This window comes from Prionailurus viverrinus, chromosome A2, assembly GCF_022837055.1.
Source record: "Prionailurus viverrinus isolate Anna chromosome A2, UM_Priviv_1.0, whole genome shotgun sequence".
Classification (NCBI taxonomy): domain Eukaryota; kingdom Metazoa; phylum Chordata; class Mammalia; order Carnivora; family Felidae; genus Prionailurus; species Prionailurus viverrinus.
Genome location: NC_062562.1, coordinates 129462408 through 129486083, shown reverse-complemented (window position 1 = coordinate 129486083; position 23676 = coordinate 129462408).

Genomic DNA, 23676 nt, shown 5'->3' with positions numbered 1-23676 from the left:
TTCTTGAGGTAGTCCTGTATTGCTATAATCTTCCCTCTTAAAACAGCTTTTGCTGCATCCCCCAAATTTTGGACCATTGTGTTTTCATTTTCATTTATCTCCATGTGTTTTTAAATTTCTTCTTTGATTTCTTGGTTGACCCATTCGTTATTTAGTATTATATTATTTAGCCTCCCTATATTTGTGTTCTCCAGGTTTTTTCTTATGACTGATATCTACTGTCATATTTGTTGTGGTTGGAAAAGATACATGATATGACTTCAGTGTTTTTGAATTTACTAAGACTTGTTTTGTTGTCTACCATGTGAAGAATATTCTACTACTGTGAAGAATATTCCATGTGAATTTGAAAATAATGTGTATTCTGATATTTTGGGAAGGAATATTCTGAATATATCTGTTAAGTTCATTTATTTCTCCTTAAAAAATTATTATTATTTCCTTTTATTCTCTCTATGGTTTCTGTTTTAGGCCAATAGTGTCAATGAAATTCAGAGGCTTTACAGATCTTTTTAAAAATGTTCAATAGTGACAAAATTGTTGTTTAAATTTGTATTGATAATCATAATCTTTCCATATATATATCCAAGTACTTGTGATGGCCTTCTCCCTCAGTTTTACTAACACCAAGAAACTTTTGATATAATTATGCTACCTTGGAATGTCATATGTAAACATATGTGTAATATTATATGTTCACTGTCAATTTTAACTAATTTTAATGATACATTAGTACTATACTAATTTTAATACTGTATTAGTCTTTTGGTCAATCAGACTGTCTAGGAAGCTCTTAAATAAATTAGGCATCTATTAAATCCATATTGCAAAAGACAACTTGCTATCATTATCAATTGTAATCCATGGTCATGTAATAGAAACTTGTGGGAATAATGTAGGTTACTCTACTACCTTCTAAAGCTTTAGTTTTACCATTTCTTCACCACTATCACTAATTTATAAAACATTCAGTTTTGTTATTTATTTTTTAAGAATGTAAGTTTCTTTTTAAGATTTATTTTTCAAATCCCAGAGATATAAATCTAAATCTTAGCTCTGATAGATCCTATACACAAGCCCGTAGGAAAGTTATTTTAATCTTCCCAATCTTCGATTTCTCTGATGGCTTAAAGAGGAATAATTATAACACCTATGTAACAAGCAGTGAGGGTAGATCATACTGTGCACCACTACTAAAGCAACTATGTTGGAATCTTCTCAATACAGCCCACACAGCATCACTACTTTTAGGAGTATCAGAAATCTCAGTCTTGGAATGGTGAGAGTTATGGAGGGCATGGGAACACTTGACAACTCATACTTGAGCACAACAAAGTCCTGTCACATAAAGAGACATGACCCACTAGTAGTTTAGAAGGTCCTAGCCTGAGAATGAGGAAGACTCAAAGAGCAAAGGTTGGCATCTTAGCACATGATTGCCTTTCAAGCACTCCCTGGAGGGCTCTTGTATGGTTCCCTCTTTTCCACGTAGCAACACCACCAGGTCTTTAGATACCCTTCCCAATACCATCTTCTCCAATGTTAAGCCCTTTTTCTCTCCTTTTCCAATTTTTTTTAAGGTTTATTCATTTCTCAGAGACAGAGAGACAGAGTGTGAACAGGGGAGGGGCAGAGAGAGAGAGAGGGAGGCACAGAATCTGAAACAGGCTCCAGGCTCTGAGATATCTGCATAGACCTGGGGCTTGAACTCATGGACTGTGAGATCATGGCCTGAGCCAAAGTCGGACACTTAACTGATTAAGCCACCCAGGTGCCCCTCTCTCCCCTTCTGTTGAGCAAACGGGGCAGAGACAGAAACCTTTATAGCCATTAGCATAATGTAAAATAGAATTTATTAGAAAAAAATTATAAGCAGAAGAGCAGCTTATAATTAAGTTACAAGCAGAAGAGAACTGATCATCACATTCAGACAGAGGCATGCCTCAGTGAGGTTTACCTCTGATGGACATACCATAGAAAGAGTTCCTGGGGGTGGGGAGAGACCATGTTAATGGTTTACATGTTTATAGGGACAGGTGCCAGAGAACAATAAATGCTCCTGGTTGAGGAACTGGCCTTGTTTGAAAAGCAGAGCCTTTGGGATCAGCAACTGAAATCTGCCAGAGCTTCCTTGAGCTAACTCAAACCTACTAAGACCGATTTTTATGAAGATTCTAAAAGGGAGGGGAAATGAGCCTCCGGGGTTTCCATATGTGTTTCTCCTCACTATTATAGTTCATCAACCCTCATTTTCTACAAGTTGAAGAAGAGAATGGGCAAAGGAGTGTGGTCAGCATGTTCTCTGGGGGATTTTATTTCAATGGTCTCTACCATCCCTCTTTATGGCCTACTCTTTTGTTTCTCAAGATCCTAATTAGAATTAAAAACAAACAAACATCAGTAGTTTATTTTTAATTGCACTTCTGCTGTGACAATTTCTCTTGAGACAACACTGGAAGAGGATAGAAGTTCTGGAAACAAGGAAAACATGAAGATAAATATGTCAAGATCTTATCTTGCTACTTCTATCTCACAAGGCTTTTCCTGAGAATTAAACGAGATAACGTATGTATTTATCCTAATTCCTGTTAAGCACAAAAATAAGGGCTTGATTTATTGAGCTTCATTTAGGTGGCTATTAGTTAGAAGTCAAGTCTGTCATGAAATGTCCCTTACACACAAATTAAAAATGAAGACAACAATAGATTTCAGATTCATTCAATATAGCGATTTTTCTGTGACTACTTCTTTAGATTCAAGCACTTTAAGCTGACTTGTTGGTGTGAGGTGTATCTGTTAATTATAAAATAAAACTGGCTTCATTAGTCAACCTCCAACCCTGCCATTTATTGTCACTGAAATGTATGGCATATATGGGATCCAATGTAAAAAAAAATCATAAACCGTTTACAACGGTGTATTAGCAATAAATACAGGCAAGCAAAGTAAATAAAAATTTAATTTAGTAATAATATTTACTTCTAATAATAATCTACTTGGTTCTCAAGGGTTATAAGTAAAATACACCTTATATCCTTAAAAAGGTCCTAAATACTAGGAATATTTAGCCTTATTTCTTAGGAAAGGAAAATAAATACAGGAGAAAATAAATCAATGGCCCAAATGCTACATGACTAATAAGTGTGAAGGGCAAGACTCAAGTCTAGATCTACCTCAGTCTCTAAATTATATCTCAGTCTCTAACTCAACCTCTCACTAGTAGATAAAACTACCCAAATCACCCACTACTCATTTCCCCAGAACTACTAACTTAGAGAAGATTCCACTGGCTGTATGCATAGTGTACTTATTTTCTGAGAGTTATTGTGAAATCCCTTATCCTTATAATTCTAATAATGAAGAAAATAAATTGAAATGAAAATACCATGGGACTACTAAGGGATATTTATCTTAACATCCTTTGGTGATAAACAAGCAAGGTCTTTCTCATCTGAAATCTGGTCTTAAGAACCAGATTAACATTGAGAAACAATGAAATGATACCTAAATCTTAAGGAAAATTAATGAAGCTTCCTAATTATCTCACCTGTTACTCAGTTGCTATAAGCTATGTCAGAACTTGAGTCAAATTTAAGCTAATTTCCATTGACTACTAGAATAGCAATATTCTTGGTTATTCCCCTTTTCCCTTTAATGCTATCAATCCCAATATGTTACATGGCCTAGAATTTTCATGAATAAATCTTACATTCAAAAGCTTCTTTTAGTTTTAGCACCTGTCAGGTTACTGATAATAAATGCTTGGCAAAGGGATTACTCTAACGTTTTGCACTGCATACAACATAATATTGTATTATGTACTGAATAGATAGAAATAAATACCCCCCCCCAAAAAAAGCGCTCTATATGTATCAATATTTGGGAGGAAGGAACCTCTATTTAAGTCAAATTAGCACATATCACATGGGCATTAAACTATCCACATAGTCACTGCTAATTAAATTCCTATACAGAGTACTTTAGTCCAAACTTCAAAGACCATCATGACCCAGTACTATAAATAGCTGCATAGACAGGTATGTAAATGAAAATGCATGCATAATTATACATACATTATACACAGATATATACACATGTGCACATTTGAGCTACTGCATTCCAAAGCTTCAGTCTATCATTTCATCATGTTATATACATGAAGCACTCACAATATACAAATCTCTAAGACTCACTATTGTTTGTTTTTATTTAATGTAAGAAAAATGAATTTTTGTAAAGAACTCTACAGTCTCTTTTAGAATACTAAAAACTGCATGTGAATATGAATTTTGTCACTTTCTATGCATAGATATGCCTCTTTTACCCATGCTCAGTAATTCAAGATGAGAGTGTCCCTGTATTAAACTATACATACGCTGCATTAGTCAGAGTTCTTCAGGGAAACAGAACCAATAGGAGACAATAGCTAGAAATACAGAGAGAGAGAGGTAGAGACAGAGACAGAGACAGCTAGAGCTAGAAAGAGATTTATTATAATATATTGGCTCATGCAGTTTTGGAGGCTAAGAAGACCCATGATTGTCCATCTGCAAGCTGGAGACCCAGGAAGGCCAGTAGTATAGTTTGAAAGCCTGAAAGTGGGAGAGCTGATGATACAGATTCCAGTCTCTGTTTTAGGGCCTGAGAACCAGGAGCACTGAAGACAGGAGAATATCAATGTTCTGGCTCAGGAAGTCAGGCAGAGAGCAAATTTAAGAATCTTTCACCTTTTTTGTTCTATTTAAGTCTTCAATGACTAGATGATGACCACCCTTACTGGAAAAGACCATCTGCTTCATTCAGGTCACCAATTCAAATACTAATTACTTTGTAACACCATCAAAAGCACACCCAGAAATAAGGTTTAACCAGATATTTGGGCATCTTGTAGTCTACTCAAGTTGTCCTTCAATTACTCTCATCATTCTTCAAACAGTGGCTCATAAAATAAAAGCAAAGAGGAAAAAAAAATTAAATGAGGAAAAATAGATTAATATTAGCCAATTTGTAAATGGTTAATAGAATAGGTACCTGAGGGTGGCTAGTTAGTTCAGTTGGGCAGAATGTGATACTAACAACAGTCATGTCATGGGTTTGATCCTCAAGAGGCCAAGAAAGACATTAGTTTTCATGTTGAATAGAATAGGTGCCTGAACAGAGGTGAAACTAAAATGAAATTCTGAACTCTTGTAAGCTTTGCCATGCACTACCCAAAGAGGAATCCCTAGTTCCTCTTCCCAAATCACACTGGATTGATAAAATCCCACAGTGACATTGAAATGGTTTGATGAGATGCAGACATGATGTTTGAGAAGGTTAAATCTAGAAGAAAAAACAAAGGTTTATATTTCTAATTATACAGTGTGAGATTTCTTGGCATCCCCATGCACTAGGGTGTCTCAAAGCTAAAAGTTTTTAGAAAATTAGTGAGTTCAAAAGTGGAGTGAGGAGTAAGGAAAATTAAAAAGCAAACTTCTCAGTGAAGCTGTTTACTAAAAACAGAGCTAAGAATAAGTTCAGGCCAGCCCTGTGGAGAAAAGTGAACCAACAAATCAAAAGTCAGAGTCAGGGGCACCTGGGTGGCTCAGATGGTTAAACATCTAACTTTGGCTCAGGTCAGGATCTCATGGTTCATGGGTCTGAGCCTGCACTGGGCTCTGTGCTGACAGCTCAGAGCTTGGAGCCTGCTTTGGATTCTGTGTCTCCCTCTCTCTGTCTTTGCTCCTTCCCTGCCTGCGTGCGTGTGCATGCTTTCTTTCTTTCTCTCTCTCTCTCTCTCTCTCTCTCTCTCTCTCTCTCTCTGTTTCTCTGTCTCAAAACAAACAAACAAACAAACATTAAAAAAAAAGTCAGAATCAAGGGCTTACCAGGATCCTGGACAGCATCAGAAACAAAAGCTCTGGCAGGGAATCATGCAAGGTTAATGGCCTGCTCAAATTTAGTTGAGCTGTAAATGCATAACTAAGTAATTCCTACATGGAATGTTCTCTGTGACCCAAGAAGACTTTGTTTTGGGACACACAAAACTGTGCATGGTGTGAAGAAAAGTTTTAAGGAGGAAGGATTTAATCTATGAGGCCCTTTAAGGGATGAATGGGCCCACAGTTGTGGCCCATAGACAGAACTGTGTGTCAAGAAAATAGACCCTAGTCCTAGATTTGTTACCAGCTGCTTAAGCATTCATGACAGTTATTAAAACCCTCAAGAAAGCAGAGACAGAAAGAACATAACTTAACATCATAAAAGCCATATATGAAAGGCCCACAGCTAATATCATCCTTAATAAGGAAATATTGAAAGCTTTCTGCCTAAGATCAAGAACATGGCAGGGGTGTCCACTTTCACCACTGTTGTTCAATACAGTACTGGAAGTCCTAGCCTCAGCGATTAGACAACAAAAAGAAATAAAAGACATCCAAATTGGCAAGGAAGAAGTCAAACTTTCACTCTTCGCAGATGACATGATACTCTACAGATATTCTACAATGGAAAACCCAAAAGACTCCCCCAAAAAGCTGCTAGAGCTGAAACATGAATTCGGCAAAGTCGTAGGATATAAAATCAATGTATAGAAATCAGCTGAATTAAAAAAATATTAACATTTATTCATTTTTTTGAGAGACAGAGAAACAGAGTGTGAGTGGGGGAGGGGAAGAGAGAAAGGGAAACACAGAATTCTAAGCAGGCTCCAGGCTCTGAACTGACAGCACAGAGCCTGACCTGGGGCTCCAACCCATGGACTGTGAGATCATGACCTGAGCCAAAGTCGAACGCTTAACCAACTGAGCCAACCAGGTGCCCCAATCAGCTAAATTTTTTTTTATGCCAAAAATAAAGCAGCAGAAAGAGATATCAGGAGTAGATTCCACTTACAATTGCACCAAAACCCAAAAGGTAATAGGAATAAACCTAAACAAAAAGGTAAAAGATGTATACTCTGAAAACTATAGAAAGGTTATGAAAGAAATTGAAGAAGACACGAAGAAATGGAAAGACATTCCATGCTCATGGAAGAACAAATATTGTTAAAATGTAGATATCTACATATTCAATCTACATATTCAATGCAATCCCTATCAAAATAAGACCAGCATTCTTCACAGAGCTAGAAAAACAATCCTAAAATTTGTATGGGACCACAAAAGACCCTGAATAGCCAAAGTAATGTTTAAAAGGGAAACTAAAGGGGAAGCATCACCATTCCAGACTTTAAGCTATATTGCAAAGCTATAAGCATCAAGACAATATGGTATTAGCACAAAAACAATCATACAGATCAATGGAATAGAATAGAGAACCCAGAAATGGACCCACAAATAAATGGCCAGCTAATCTTCAACAAAGCAGGAAAGAGTGTCCAAAGAAAAAAATAGTCTCTTCAGCAAGTGGTGCTGGGAAAACAGGACAGCAACATGAGAAGAATGAAACTGGACCACTTTCTTACACCATACACAAAAATAAATTCAAAATGGATGAAAGACATTTCCTGGTGAGACAGGAAACCATCAAAATTCTAGAGGAGAACACAGGTAGCAAACTCACTGACCTAGGCTGTAGCCACTTTTTATCTGACATGTCTCTGGAGGCAAGGAAATAAAATCAAAAATGAACTATTGGGACCTCATTAAGACAAAAACCTTCTGCACAGTGAAAGAAACAATTAACAAAACTAAAGGCAACTGACGGAATGGGAGAAGATATTTGCAAATGACATATCAGGTAAAGGGTTAGTATCCAAAATCTATAAAGGACGTACCAAACTCAACACCCAGAAAACAAATAATCCAGTGAAGAAATGGGCAGAAGACATAAATAGACACTTTAACAAAGAAGACATCTAGATGGCTAACAGACACGTGAAAAGATGCTCAATATCACTCATCATCAGGGAAATACAAATCAAAACCATGAGATACCACTTCATACCTATTAGAAAGGTTAAAATTAAAAACTCAGGAAACAACGAATGTTGGAGAGTATGTGGAGAAAGGGAGAATTTACACTGTTGGTGGGAATGCAAACTTGTGCAGCTACTCTGAAAAACAGTACGGAGGTTCCTCAAAAAATTAAAAACAGAAGTACCCTACAACCCAGCAATTGCACTACTAGGAACTTATCCAAAGGATACAAAAATGCTGATTTGAAAGAGCACGTGCTCTCCAATGTTTATAGCCGCACTATCAACAAATAGCCAAATTACAGAAAGAGTCCAAATGTCCATCAAACGATGACTGGATAAAGAAGATACGGCATATATATACAATGGAATTCTTTTTTTTTTTTTTTTAATTTACACCCAAGTTAGTTAGCATATAGTGCAGCAATGGTTTCAGGAGTAGATTCCTTAATGCCCCTTATCCATAGCCCATTCCTCCCAACCCCTCCAGTAACCCTCTGTTTGTTCTCCATATTTAAGAGTCTCTTAAGTTTTGTCCCCCTCCCTGTTTTTATATTAGTTTTGCTTCCCTTCCCTTGTGCTCATCTGTTTTGTATCTTAAAGTCCTCATATGAGTGAAGTCATATGATATTTGTCTTCCTCTGACTAATTTCGCTTAGCATAATACCCTCTAGTTCCATCCACATAGTTGCAAATGGTAAGATTTCATTCTTTTTGATTGCTGAGTAATACTCCATTGTATATATATACCACATCTTCTTTATCCATTCATCCATCGATGGACATTTGGGCTTTTTCCATACTTTGGCTATTGTTAATAGTGCTGCTATAAACATGGGGGTGCATGTGTCCCTTCGAAACAGCACACCTGTATCCCTTGGATAAATGCCTAGTAGTGCAATTGCTGGGTCGTAGGGTAGTTCTATTTTTAGTTTTTTGAGGAACCTCCATACTGTTTTCCAGAGTGGCTGCACCAGCTTGCATTCCCACCAACAATGCAAAAGAGGTCCTCTTTCTCTGCAGCCTCGCCAACATCTGTTGTTGCCTGAGTTGTTAATGTTAGCCATTCTGACAGCTGTGAGGTGGTATCTCCTTGTGGTTTTGATTTATGTACAATGGAATTCTACTCGGTGATGAAAAAGAATGAAATATTCCTATTTGCAACAACGTGGATAGAACTGGAATATATTATGCTAAGTGAAAGAAGTCAATCAGAAAAAGACAGATATCATATGATTTCACTCATACGTGGAATTTGAGAAAAAAACAGATGAACATAGGAGAAGGGAGGGAAAAATAAGATAAAAACAGAGAGGGAGGCAAACCATAAGAGACTCTTAAATACAGAGAACAAACTGAAGGTTGCTGGAGAGGAAGTCGGTGGTGGGATAGGTTATATGGGTGATGGGCATGAAGGAGGGCACTTGTTGGGATGAGCAATGGGTGTCATCTGTAAGAGATGAATCACTGAGTTCTATTCCTGCAACCAAGACTACACTGTATGTTACCTAATTTGAATTTAAATTTAAAAAATTTTAAAAATGCATAAAATACCTTGAAACTACTAAATAATAATAATTTTACATTGGTTAAGAGTCCTGGCTTCAGGGCCAGACAAGCCAGGTTTGAATCCTTACTGCAGTTGGATTGTGAGTTGGTTACCTCCTCTTTGGCTTTCACATCCATAAAATAGTAGTAATTATCTACTCCAAGAGCATCTGCAAGGTTTTAAACAAGAGGATAATCATCTCAAATGTTTAGGAAAATGCTTAGCAGACAAAAATTGGTAAACAAATGGCAGCTAGTCTTAAATGTGCTCTTTAGAGAATTTTAAAAAACCTAGACATTTTATTATATTTGAATCATATCAGTATAAATAAATGATATCTGAAAAAAAACTTTCTAGGCTACTTTTCTTATCTCTAAAATTAGGAAATTCTGAATTGTTCTAAAATGTCACAACTCAATATCAGGTCCAACTATTGGACAAATATAAGAGGGTAGTAATTCATTTATGCAGATATTCAAATTTCCCTTCAGGTTTCACTTCCAGTCCCTCACCTGTGATCCAATAGAGGATATTCATATGGTTTTAGGCAAGGTAAATTCCACCATAAGTGTTTTTACAGCTGTCAGAGTTGTCTAAAGAAAATTCCAAAATGTAAATGATACAATAACAAGGAACTGACAACTAGAAAACAATCTCATAATGGGGCAAATAATAGCACTAAAGACTCTAACAAGGAAAACAAGATTAAAATGTTTTCTCAATTCAAATAATAGCTTAAAAGAAAAAGTATGCTAATTTTATATCTGTGCCAAAAAAGCAGAGTATTTCTTCTCTATATTTCATACATTCATTCATTTATGCCTTCATCTAACAAATATTTATGTAGCACTTGCAATATGTCTGGAACTATACTAGGCTTTGGTGATAGAGCAGGGAACAAAACAGACAGACATCTCAGCACTATTGGAGCTCACATTCCAGTAGAGGGTGGGGTGGGAAGATAAACACAGAATGTCAGAGGGTGACATATGTTACAAAGAAAAATAACATAGGGAAGGAAAATAGGGAATGGGTGATGGGGTGGGAGATGCCTCCTTGTACACAGAGCTGTGGGGAGATGGGATTCTGGGAGAGAAGGTTAACCTGGGAGTTCTTGATTTCTTGAGATGACTGGCATAAACAAGAGTAAATGACATAATCAACAAGACCCAGTTAGTTCTAATGATCCCATGGTGGATGGTTCTGGTGAAGCTGTGAGAGTGGAGGTTAGGGAGCAGGACCGAGGCGATGCCAGGATTGTGCAGAAGTATGAGTACCTTCTTATTCTGCCAAAGTTGATGTGAAGGCTCATAGAAGGCTCAATCATGTGTAGATGGTTTGAAAACACATAATAACCAAATATGTGGATGGATAGGAAGAAAGTGAAAAGAAAAATTCTACCTAAAGTTAGGTAAATCAGTGTAATATTTGAGAGGAAAAAAAAGGACACTTAGAAATGTAACTATTGAGAGGCTGGCAGGAGGATAATAATGCTTAAAACTTTCACTTTAAACGGTGTGTGTACTTTGGATTTAAGGTAGAACTAATGTAAGAAATTAGTAGGCATACTTTAAGGTATTAGAAAGCTAAACTCTTAACGCAGGAATACAAGTTTACTGAACATGCAACTTCTATTTAAAAACTAAGTGAGCTTGATTCCGTTAGGATTTTTACCAAGATTTAAGAAATCTCAATACAAAGAATAGAAAATGCACGTTGAAAAGAGCAAATGAGAATTCATATCTCAAATCTATATGTTCTATCTATTCTTGGAGGAGGAAAAGCACATTAAACAAGGCTCTTATGGGGCGCCTGGGTGGCTCAGTCAGTTGAGCGTCTGACTTCGGCTCAGGTCATGATCTCACAGTTTGTGGGTTCGAGCCCCGCATCAGGCTCTGTGCTGAAAGCTCAGAGCCTGGAGCCTGCTTCAGATTCTGTGTCTCCCTCTCTCTCTGCCCCCACTCTGTCTCTCTCTCCTTCAAAAATAAGTAAACATTAAAAAATATATAAAAACAAACAAAAAAACCACAAGGCTCTTACTTCTCTCTGGTACTACTATTTATTAATGCTACATGAACTAATTTCTTGGCACTACTATTTATTAATGCTACATGAGCTAATTTCTTATAACTTCCACTACACTCTGTCTCTCTCTCCTTCAAAAATAAGTCAACATTAAAAAAAATTTTAAAAACAAACAAAAAAACAAAAAAAACACAAGGCTCTTACTTCTCTCTAGCACTACTATTTATTAATGCTACATGAACTTGAGCTAATTTCTTATAACACTAAGGAGGTAATCATGGAATCCGGATTTAATATTTATGCTGATTTGCAGCTACCACTGAGAGAGGTTTTGAAGACTGTAAAAGGATCAGAGTGACAATATGCAATTTCCTGATTAAAGAAGTAAAAAATGTTTAATTTCTTACTGCACTGTTGACATCATTCACAAAAAGAAACATTTTAGAGCAATTCAAGAAATAAAACCAAAAAAAAAAAGAAAAGCAATAGATATACTGAGAATTTTGTACAAAAACGAACAAGAAAACAACAAAAACAAACCAGCAAACAAATAACCAGGAGTACATACACAAAACACACACAAAAAAATTACCCTTTTTTCCATGCTTATATTTTCTATATCCTCTGCATAATACTCTTCCAAGTTATAATTAATGCATTTGCCTTTATGAAATTTAGATTTTTATGATATGATATGGTATAAATGTAATGAACTCTAAGTTTTAAAAGTTACAGGAATATACTAATATATGTTTCAAACCTTCCAAGATAAAATTGGCTTTTATTCTACCTCTCCACTCCACATGTCACAAAGTTGTTTTTAAAATGATGAATTACAGCTCCATAGAAAATATGTTAGATTTTCACACAGAGATCATTCCAGTAATGTGATTCAGTCAAAAGATATGTCATCTGTTGTAGTCAAAAAAGAAATGACAGATTGCTAAAGGAGGATGAACTTCTGATTAATAGAAATGCACACATGGTTACAGAAAAATGATTTGTTGAGAAATCTAAATAAAACTAATACCAAAAATATTAAAAGATACAAGGAAGGTAGTTTTAAGAATTAGTCTGCACTTGATCTTCAGAATGTTAGTAGCAATTAATACTTTTTACAAATATTTTACATCTTTAATAATTGTGACTACTTAAAGAACAATGAGAAAAAATACCAATTTCTTTCCTCATGATTGTATTCTTCTCTTTGAATGGTGTGTAAATTATTATCTGTCGTCTCTTTATAATTTTACCATATCTGTAGGTGCTCCTAGACCACATATCATTTAGTTTCACCTGCTTTTAAAAATGGAATCATATAATATGTACTCTTGTGTTGGTTTTATTTCAATCAATATCATGTTTCTGAGGTGCAATCATACTGTATGCAGTTCATTTTCAGCATTATACAGCATTCAGTTGTGTGAATATATTATAATTTGTTAGTTTTCTCAATGGACATTTTGATTATTTGAAGTTTCTTTTTTTTTTTTTACTTATAATACTGCTATGAACATGTATATATGTATTGGTACGATGTACAAAATTTCCTCTAGGGTATATACATCTATGAGTGCAATTTTAGGATTGTAGGATGTGCGCATGTTTAACTTTATCAGGTAATATCAATTTGTTTTCCAAAATATTGCTAACAAACCATACCTGTTCATGCAGTGTATGCATCTTCCTCATTGTCCAAATCCTCACCAACACTTAAACATGATAAATAAAAAAGCGTAATTTTGACAATCTGGTGAGATAAAGTCACATATTTTCATTATTAAATAGCACCCTTAATATTAATAAGCCTAAGCTTTGCTTATTAAACTTTGCATTTCTTTTGTGAGTTTCCTATTTAAAGCTCTTATCAATTTTATATTGAGTAATTTTCTTTTTCTTTGATAGATTTGTAGAAATACTTTATATAGTTTGAATACAATATTTTGTCAGTTATTAGCATCGTAAGTATCTTCTCACAGGTTTATCTTTATCTTGTAACTTTCTTTATAGTATATTTTCATAAGCAGATGTTCTTAATATTAAGATATTTTAAATTAAGGTTTATATTTGAGGTAAGCTTAGTTGAATATGAAGTTGTGAGAAATAAAGAGAACAACTGGAATAAATTCAAAGAATCCACACCAGGACTTATAAAGAGTCAAAGTTTTGAAAATGTAAGTCAAATAGAAAGTCTTGAAAGCCATGAGAAAGGACACTGTATGTCAGGACAAAAATAATTCAAATGACAGTTTTATCTAAAAAAACATGGAGGCCCAAAGAAAGTGGTACCACATTTTCAAGTGCTGAAAGGAAAAAAACAAAAAACTAAAACAAACAAACAAAATCCATAAATCCAGAATTCTGTATCCAGAAGTATTCTTCAAGAATAAAGCAATAATGAAAAAATTTCCTAATAACACTGGAAAACAAGCAAAACAATGGCAGACTTCAGGGCTAGCTTGTTAATAATCACATTATTTGTATATGGGCTAAATGCACCAACCAACTAAAAGACAGAGATGAGTAGAATGAATTACAGAACATGACCTCGCTATATGGTTTCTATAAGAAACTCACTTCAAGTACATTGATATATGAAGGTTAAAAGTAAAGTAAGTGAAAGACCTAACATAAAAATCTTAATAAAAAATATCAAGAGTGACTATATTAATATAAGATAAAGTGACTTCAGAGCAAAGAAAATTGCTAGAGACAGGGAAGGGCATTATATAAACAGGAAAAGGGTCAATTTATTAAGAAGACATGGCAATCCAGAACCGAGATCTGCAAATTATATAAAGCAAAAAGGTAATAAAACTGAAAAGAGAAATAGGTAAAATCCACCATTATAGTTAAAGGCTTCAATACACTTTTCTCAACAACAGAACAATTAGATAATCAAATTAAGTCTGACATCTTATATTAAAATTAACTCAAAATGGAATTGAATCACAGACTTAAATGTAAATGTAGAAATTCTAATGTAAAAAATGCAAAACTTTATCTAAAAACATGAGAAAATTATTGGGATCTAAGGCTAGGCAAAGAGTTCTCAGACTTTATTCCAAAAGTTTGATCTACAAAAGGAAAAATTAATCAACTGGATTTCATCAAGAACATTTTTTAAAATTTACTATGTGAAAGGCCCTATTAAGAGCATGAAAAGACAAGTTACAAAGATGGAGAAATATCTGAAGATCACATATCCAACAAAAGACTAGTATCTAGAATATATAAAGACCTATCAAAATTTAACAGTAAAAAAATGCCATACAATTAGATAAAGGACACAAAAAATATGGAAAAAAAAAACTTCACTGAAGAAATAATACACATGGCAAATAAGAAAATGAAATGATGCTAAATGCCATTAGCCACTAGGAAAATGTAAATTAAAACCACAATGAGATATCACTACTTACTTAATAAAATGGATAACATAAAAAAAATAGCGATAATATCAAATGCTGGTGAGGATGTGGAGAAACTAGATCACTTCCCTTGCTGGTGAGAACATAAAATATAGCTACTTTGGAAAATATTTTGTCATATTCCTTTAAAAATTAAACATTCAACAACTATACAACCAAGGTATTTCATTTATATCAGAAAAATAAAACCATATGCACATATAAAAGCTGTACAGAAATATTTATTGTAATATCACTTATAATAGAACAAAATTGGAAACAACACAGATATTCTTCAGTGTGTGAAGAGTTAAACTTTGGCTTGTTCATATAATGGAATGATACAACATAATAAAAAGGAATACTGTATTGTTTTTCACATACTACCTAGATGAACTCCAGAGAACTGAGCTGAGTGATAAAAAGCAATCCTAAAAGGTTATACATTATTTGATTTTATTTATATAACATTTTTGAAATGGAAAAAATAAATATAGAGTTTGAGAGCATTAATTGCCAGGGATTAAGGGTGGGTGAGAAGGAGTTAGATGCTTCTATAAAAGGAGACATGAGGGATCCTTGAGTTGTTGGAAATGTTTTATATTTTGACTATAACAATGTGATTATCCTGGTTTTGGTACTGAACTACCAGTTTTCAAAATGTTTCCCGTTGGGGAAAACTGGGTGAAGAAGAATACAAGGAATCCCTTTGTGCTATTTGTTAGAACTGCATATTAATCTAATGTTAAATAGAATAAACTTGTACTATTTAATTCTATTTTCTAAACTTATCGCATCTTTGTATTTATATCTTTTGCCAAATACAGGGAGTTTCCAACTATTATTTGAGTACTTCTTCAATTCTGCCCTTTTTCCCCTTCCTTGAAGGACTCCAATGACACAAACATTAGATCTTTTGTCATAGTGTATGGCTCTCTGTGCTTTGGCTCATTTATCTTTTCAGTCTATTTTCTTAGTTATTTAGATTGAGTGTTTTCTATTGTTATGTCTTATAATTCACTAATTACCTTCCTCTGTCTCCTCCAGTCTGCTGTTCAACTCATCCAACGATTTTTTTTTTAATTTCAGTTATTGTATTTTCAGTTCTGAAATTCTCATTTGGTTCTTCTTTACATTTTCTATTTCTTTGCTGAGACTTTTTTCCCCTTCATTTTTTTTTTCATTTATAATTGCTTTTTGCAGCATTTTTCCTTTATCATGGCTGTTCCAAAACCTTAATGAGGTAAATGCAACATTTCTGTTATCTCAGTGTTGGCATTTTCTGGTTGTGTTTTTTCATTTAGTGTGAGATGATCCTGGTTCTTATTATGACAAGACATTTTTTATTTAAATGTGTATATTTGAGGTATTATGTTATGAATCTCATGGACACAATGCCAAAAGATGAGATGCATAAGATCATGATATACAATTGTCATGAATTTCAAAATCTAACTCAATTAAAATAAAATGAAAACTCAAGAAAGTTTTTCAAAAGAAGATGATGAGTAGATTTAAAAATGTATATATAGACAAATAAAGGGATAAGAATTCTTGAAGCATCACTAAAGAAGAACCAAGCAAGCATACAAGGCCCATCAAATATTAAGACTTATAAAGCTGTAGTAATTTAGACACACTGATAGTCACAAATACAGATAAACACAAAAAAATTAATGGAACAGATTTAAAACCTATAAAGCAACCCAGAAATATATGGAAAAAATGTTACTTACACTTTTTTCCCAGTTGGACAAATATATTTTTAATTAAGCTAAAAGGAATTTTGAAATTCATGAGAATTGCATATCATGATCTTATGCATTTCCTCTTTTGACATTATGCCCCTGAATATGTTTCTTTATTTATGTAGGTCTTCTTTATTATATGCCAATATAATTTTATATTATTTATATCTTATAATGGATATTTTCCTAGATTTTTAAAATTATATTTATAGTAAGTAGCATTTTTAATTGCATTTTCTAACTATACATGCCTTATTGAAAAGCATTTGATTTGTGTATGGATCTTTTATCTAGATAGTCTGCTAACCTCATTTATATTATAAATATATAATTCTCTATATTACATACCTTCTTCAAAGTCATAGAAATCTATAAAGTTTTAACTTTTAAAAATATTTATTTATTTATTTTAGAGAGAGTGAGAGACAGAGTGTGGGCAGGGGAGGGGCCGAGAGGAGACTCAGAATCCGAAGCAGGCTCCAGGCTCCGAGCTGTCAGCACGGAGTCCAATGCAGAGCTTGAACCCATGGATCATGACTTGAGCCAAAGTTGGGTGCTTAACTGACTGAGCCACCCAGGGCCCCTCATGTCACAGAATTCTAAATAAATCTTTATAGAATGTCATTATACTATTTCCATGCCTTTTCACCTTTCCTACTTTTTATTTCTTAGTCTATTTTGGATAATTTTTCATAAAAATACATTAAAATTCAATACCTTTCTTTTTGACTATGTTCAACCATTGTTTACATATTAAATGTGAATTATGTACTTTAAACTTTTAGAAGTACTATTTAGTTCCTGTTCAAATCTAATGGAACATATTGGTATTCTCTGGTTTTTAAATTATACTTTATTATTTTAATCATGTTAAATTTGCTTATTTTATATTCTGCATCTGATTTGTCCTATACCCACAGTTTTGGTACGATTGATTATGGAAGATTTTGGTATTGTTACTCTTAGTCACAGCTGGTTCTTTCACATATTTAATGGTTTTATGATTTCATGCTTCTTGAATTTTATATGTGGCACATTTCTATTTTCTTTAGCACTGGCTTTAAAGTGTTAATTTGCCTCTACCTGCTGCCTAGGAAAAATATTGATGTTGGACCTGTTTACAATTTTTGCTTAACGTTTTCAGACAACATAGCTCATGGGATTCTTTCCCCAAAGAAGCATAACTATGGGCTAGTTTTTAGGAATTTTCAAGAGAAACTTTTCTTTTTGCTGCCTTCAACTAGACTCAATACCAAATGAGGCAGACATTCCACTGGATACATCTGCAGGGTACGTTCTTCATGTTTAAAGTTGCATAGGCACAGCTTCCTCTCACTTGTTAGTAAAAGTTTATAGTGATCCAACCACAGATAAATTGAATGAATATCTATATTTGTATACACAGTTTATTCAGCCACATTGTTACCTATAAATAAAGTTCAAAATTTTCAACAATATTCATTTATCTTAAAATGACTGTTTGACTTTATTTGTTTCTACTTAATTTTGTATTTGCTTTTCTTATTAATGGTCAGTACTAATGTTAATGGGTGAAATATTAAATTCAGAAATGACTCTAAACATTTCTCTTTACATATATTCTAGATTACAAGATTAAGTGATGTTTCCTAAATGTCAGCCTTATACTCGCCTTTCACTCTATCCTATTCCCTCAGTCTGAATTACCATCTTACCCCATCCTCCACCCTGTCACATTTGCTGAAAATTTACTACCTCAGCCCAAGTGAAACAGGAATTGAGTAAGCACTCACTTACTGTCTGCTCCCACAACGATACCACACTGTCATGGATTATTTATTTTTTCCATATATTTTGAACATTAATAAAACTCATTCATCCTGTGTGTCAAATCTATAATTAAAGATCTGGTTAGAAAAAACTTGACCTTTCTTGTTATATGGTTAAAGCAACATAGACTAACCTGTTTCTTCAAATGGCAGAATTCAGAACTCAAAATACTATATATAAACAGAATCTTTATTTGAAAACAATGAAAAATGACTAATGGCACATAAAGGAAATTGATGACTAGTGATTTGAAGTAATAGCTATGTAACTAAACATCTTGGAGAACCCACTTGGGGAGCTGTTTTTTTTTTAACGTAATATAATTTTGAAATAACAAAGAAATGAGACTTGGAAGTGATTTTTTTCAACTATGGCTTTGAGATGTACATTACTTTGAAAGTGGAATAGTTACATTTTAGCAATGGATTAGAAAAACATATGAATTAACGGACCTAATAGAATTACAGTAGAGATGTTAACAGAGAGAAGTAAAAAACCAATAAATCACCCTTAGAAGGGATACAAAACAGAGCCCTCTCTCAGTTGTGTATTTGGAAAATGAATCATTCACTACACAAGTAAACACCTGAAGGAAGGGTGCAATTTAATTGATTACACCGATCACACTGTGACAAACAGCAATGGCTTTTCATTAACATTTATAAAAGAACTACAAAGGTTACAAACAGTTCATGGTTTTAATGTTCCTTCATTGCTTTCTTCACCTTCTTCTTCTACTTCTTTTATATTTTCAACCATATTCATTTAGCATTCAGCCAAAGAAACAGCGGGACTCTCTTGAACCTGCCACCAATGATTTATTAAGCTCATTTTCTATTCATTTGTTTATAGATCAAACACAGAAAGAAAAGCTCAACAATATTGAACATATTTAATAAAAAGCACACACACCAAGTATTTAAACTTTGTATTGTGCTAGGTTAGACATTTTGGAAGAAAGACAATAATTACACATAGGCAATTGCTTTGATGTAGCCTCTCAAATCAATACAGCTACTTAGTACAAGGTAGGCATTTATGTATGTTTAGCCTTGGCACTCTTTCCAGAGTATGACATTTCAGGTAAATGTGCTTTATTGCAGACATGGGAAAACAGATCAATGAACTTCTCATTGACAGCCTCTTTCTCACTTGCTAGCCTTTATAAATGGGATGTCATTAATCTCCCATTCACTACAACAGCAGTCTCCAAATTGGTTGACTGTGCACCTCATTAGTAAAAAGTTTTTGCTTTGGCTACTCTTGCTTTATTATTTATAAATAATAAAACGCATTGCTCTTACGTAGAGTATAAAATATACAAAATTTTCCAAAAGTAGAAATTTTAAATAAACTTTAGCAAAAGAGAAGTTTTAATATTTTCCTCCTGTACTTTATGGGTCATTCTGCTCACTCCCTGAGGATGTGTATGCATCATTTTGGAGACCTCCATTCTAGAAAACCTGTGAGTCCTACGAGACACAGCATATAACTAAATAAAACAGATATCTAAAGAATATAGGAAACTCTAATAAGTGTTCTGATAGTGTCCCATAGAAACAGAAGGTTTTCATTAAGTACTATTTATGTTTAATGAACATTGTGAATCTTTAATATCATTTCTACACAATACAACTTTTATTTCCCAGACATAAAAGCAAATAGCTGGTATTCCAGAGTGAAAAGATTAATCTTAGGTCTATCATAATTACAAGACATTCTACACATTAACTTATTTTTTATTGTACCAATTATTTTTAAAATAAAATGATTGATTTATGCATTCTAAAAATAAGCTTGGGATATATTATCAAGCTGAACTCTTGGGTTCTGGCATATTTAACATTCATGTGTGAGACATATGTATCTAAGTTGTGCCATTAATGTGGTTTTACTGTTGGTTTTAGTGATCACAGTTTGTTCCAATATGCAAAAATATACAGGCAACAGTGGTCGGCTGTACATATTTCCATTTAGCAATAAGAACAAAAAATAATGCGATAGAGTTGAATTATTATAGAAGTAGAGCTTCTTAGAAATGTTTTAAAAATCTAAGTTATTTAAATTATTAAAATAAGGGGGTTTTAGGGGATAGCTGCATTTGTACTAAATCTCCTGAAACTCTGCATTCCTAACAAGTAGAATGATGAAAGTAGGTGGTATTCTAAATATTCCTGCATTTTAAACCCAGAGTCCTGTGTCAGGGTTTTGTGTTAATAGTGCTGCTTTTTCATGATAAGGTAGATCACTGATTTTCTATAGGTCTGTATCTTCTCAGAGAGGCCAAGATCTATCTGTTGAGTATTTGATAGACTATTACATGGCATGCATGATTATTAAAATATATAGTTTAACTAGGCAAAGTTAAGTACTTTAGCAAAAGAGAAATACTAATTTAGATTGCATTTTGACACCTACAATGCCAAGCTAATCAGAAAATGGAGGGAACATACTATAATTTATGATAATGTATCACTGTATTAACTAAATTTCAGTTATGACCCTGGGTGTTTTTAGGCATCCACAAGTCAAATGCCTTGGACACCAATGTGAGAGTTAATTTTAAACCTCTGGGAGAAGTATGAAAATCAAAGACATGATGATTTTAGGAAAAAACAAGATGTGATTATGATATGTGGCTTATTAATTTTTTTAGGGAACACATAGAATTGTAGAAAGTCAGTGGACGCATCAATTTAATTAAACCTTCCTTTTTTTCTACAGATGAGAAAACTGAGGGCAGAAGGGTAAAAGGTGTCACTTAAAGTCACAAAGTAAGATATTGCAGAAACAAGACTTTTAGACTATTTGCCCCACCTACAGCACAGTTCTTAGACTATTATTAAAGACACTGTTTCATAACTTAAAAGTAATTTTTATTTCCGGGGTCCCTGGGCAGCTCAGTTGGTCTGACTCTTGACTTCAGCTCAGGTCAGGATTTCACGATTCATGAATTTGAATCCCTTGCTTGGGATATTCTCTCTCTCTCTCTCTTTCTCTCTCTCTCTCTCGCCCTCTCCCTCTCCCTCTCCCTCTCCCTCTCCCTCTCCCTCTCCCTCTCTTTCTCTCCCTCCCTCTCTGACCCTCCCCTGCATGTGCTCTCTCTCTCTCAAAATAACTAAAAATTTTTTTAAAGAGTAATTTTTATTTCTTTTAACAATGAAAAGCCACTTGAAGCTCATCTTGGGAAATAAGATTGATCTTTAAAAAGTTTGCTCTAACTAAAAACTAATGAAAATAATTTCTTTCTCATTATTGTATTTTGAGAGCAATTCCAAAGTGTTTGGATCAACAGGAGAACATATATTATATAAAGTAAAATATAACATGCAAAATAAAATATATATAAATCAAATAAATATAAATGTAGATAGAATCTAAAATATATAATGCATGTATATAATTATATATAATACCTAATGCACACTTATGTACATATATATAAACACACATATGCATTCATACATATATATAACATTCATGAATATTAAATTGACTTGATTATATTCACATATTTTCAAGAATTAGGTTTTTACTGTTTTATAATCATTGCCTATGAGATAAAAAATGAGAAGTCTGTGACACATTGAAACACAGAAAAACACATAGCAAGGCAAAAGAGGTAATTATTTATAAAGGAGATTTTACTGGAGAGAAAAGGAGGAAAACTGATAAAAAGTAGATTCTCCTGCTGATCAGCAATATAAGAACCACAAAACATTTCAAATGAAGCAACTCTGGGAGGTTTTCACTATACTATAAATATATATATTTTTTAATTTTGTAACTATGATTTGCAAAAGCCTTCTTGCCAAACATAGGCAAAATAAGGCATCTTTAGCAGATGGATAGATCTCTTACATGCACAGCAATTTTGAGGAAACCTGAATGTTACAGTTATGCACAGTTTATTTCCCTATATTTAATTTTATGTAATTTTATTTTAATGTCTGCTTTGATCCCTAAGATTCATTGCTTCCTGGTGGGAAAGTCGTAAATTCTGGTATTATCCTGCCTTTGAAAAGTAAACAAGGGGCACCTGGGTGGCTCAGTCACTTAAACGTCCGACTTCAGTTCAGGTCATGATCTCAGGGTTTGTGAGTTTGAGCCCCGCGTCGGGCTCTGTGCTGACAGCTCAGAGCCTGGAGCCTGCTTCTGATTCTGTGTCTCCCTCACTCTCTGCCCCTCCCCCACTCATGCTCTGTCTGTCTCTGTCTCAGAAATAAATAAACATTTTAAAAAAAATTTTTAAAAAGAAAAGTAAACAAAAATATACTGTTTCAATAGAAAGGATTTTGAAGAAAATATTGCATATATATATTGTGTGTCACAGGGATCATATTAGGAAAAAAAAGGACTTGTAAAGATTCAGATTGTTCAGGGGGAAAATACCACCATCTTAATCTAAAGAGAAAATTTGCAACTGATGAATAAAGTACATAAATTAAGCTTTATGGTTTCTGCATAATAAAATTACACAAAGTTGGCAAAACTATAGGCAGCATTATCAAGGAAATAATAAATCTGGCCATGAAAAATGAACACAAGGAAGTGCTGTAAGGAGAGTGAGAAAGTGCCAAATCTTTCCATGACACTGCCTGTTGACGTTCTCCTCAATCCATTTTGCATGGTCTCTCAACATTTAATGTGCAGAACATTCACATTTGCTGGCCCGGTGCTTTTCAATTACATCCCTTTGCTTGGCCTGATACTTAACTTGCCACAGGGTGACAGGCAGAGCAAGATGGAAAAGACTCATATTCCCTCTCTCTTTTCCTCACCTGCCATGCCTCATGCCTAACCCCCTTTCAACACTATTTTATGCTAGGAAGATCACATTTTTTATAGTATATTGCCCTGGAATTTCTTCAAATATGTCTCAGTCCCTAGACCGCTCTCCATTCAAGAAATACAGATCTCCTCTTCCCCCAAGTGACTAATAGATCTTTAGTCCTTTCATACATAATTTCCACAGACTATAATCAGCACGAGGAAAATGGATAAATTATCAAATGATTTGAGTACTGCATATAACATCAGCATCAAAAGCAATACTCTGAATTCAGATGAGCCAGATTTTCAAGAAGAGGTTAAATAAGCTATATATTCCAGTTAGTCATTCTGTTGATTGATTTTTATTTTTAACGTTTAATAGATACTTTCACATTTGACCTTTTAATCAATGGGCATATAATTTCTGGTCATGGATTCTTTTCCCTTGGGAAAAGAAAACTTACG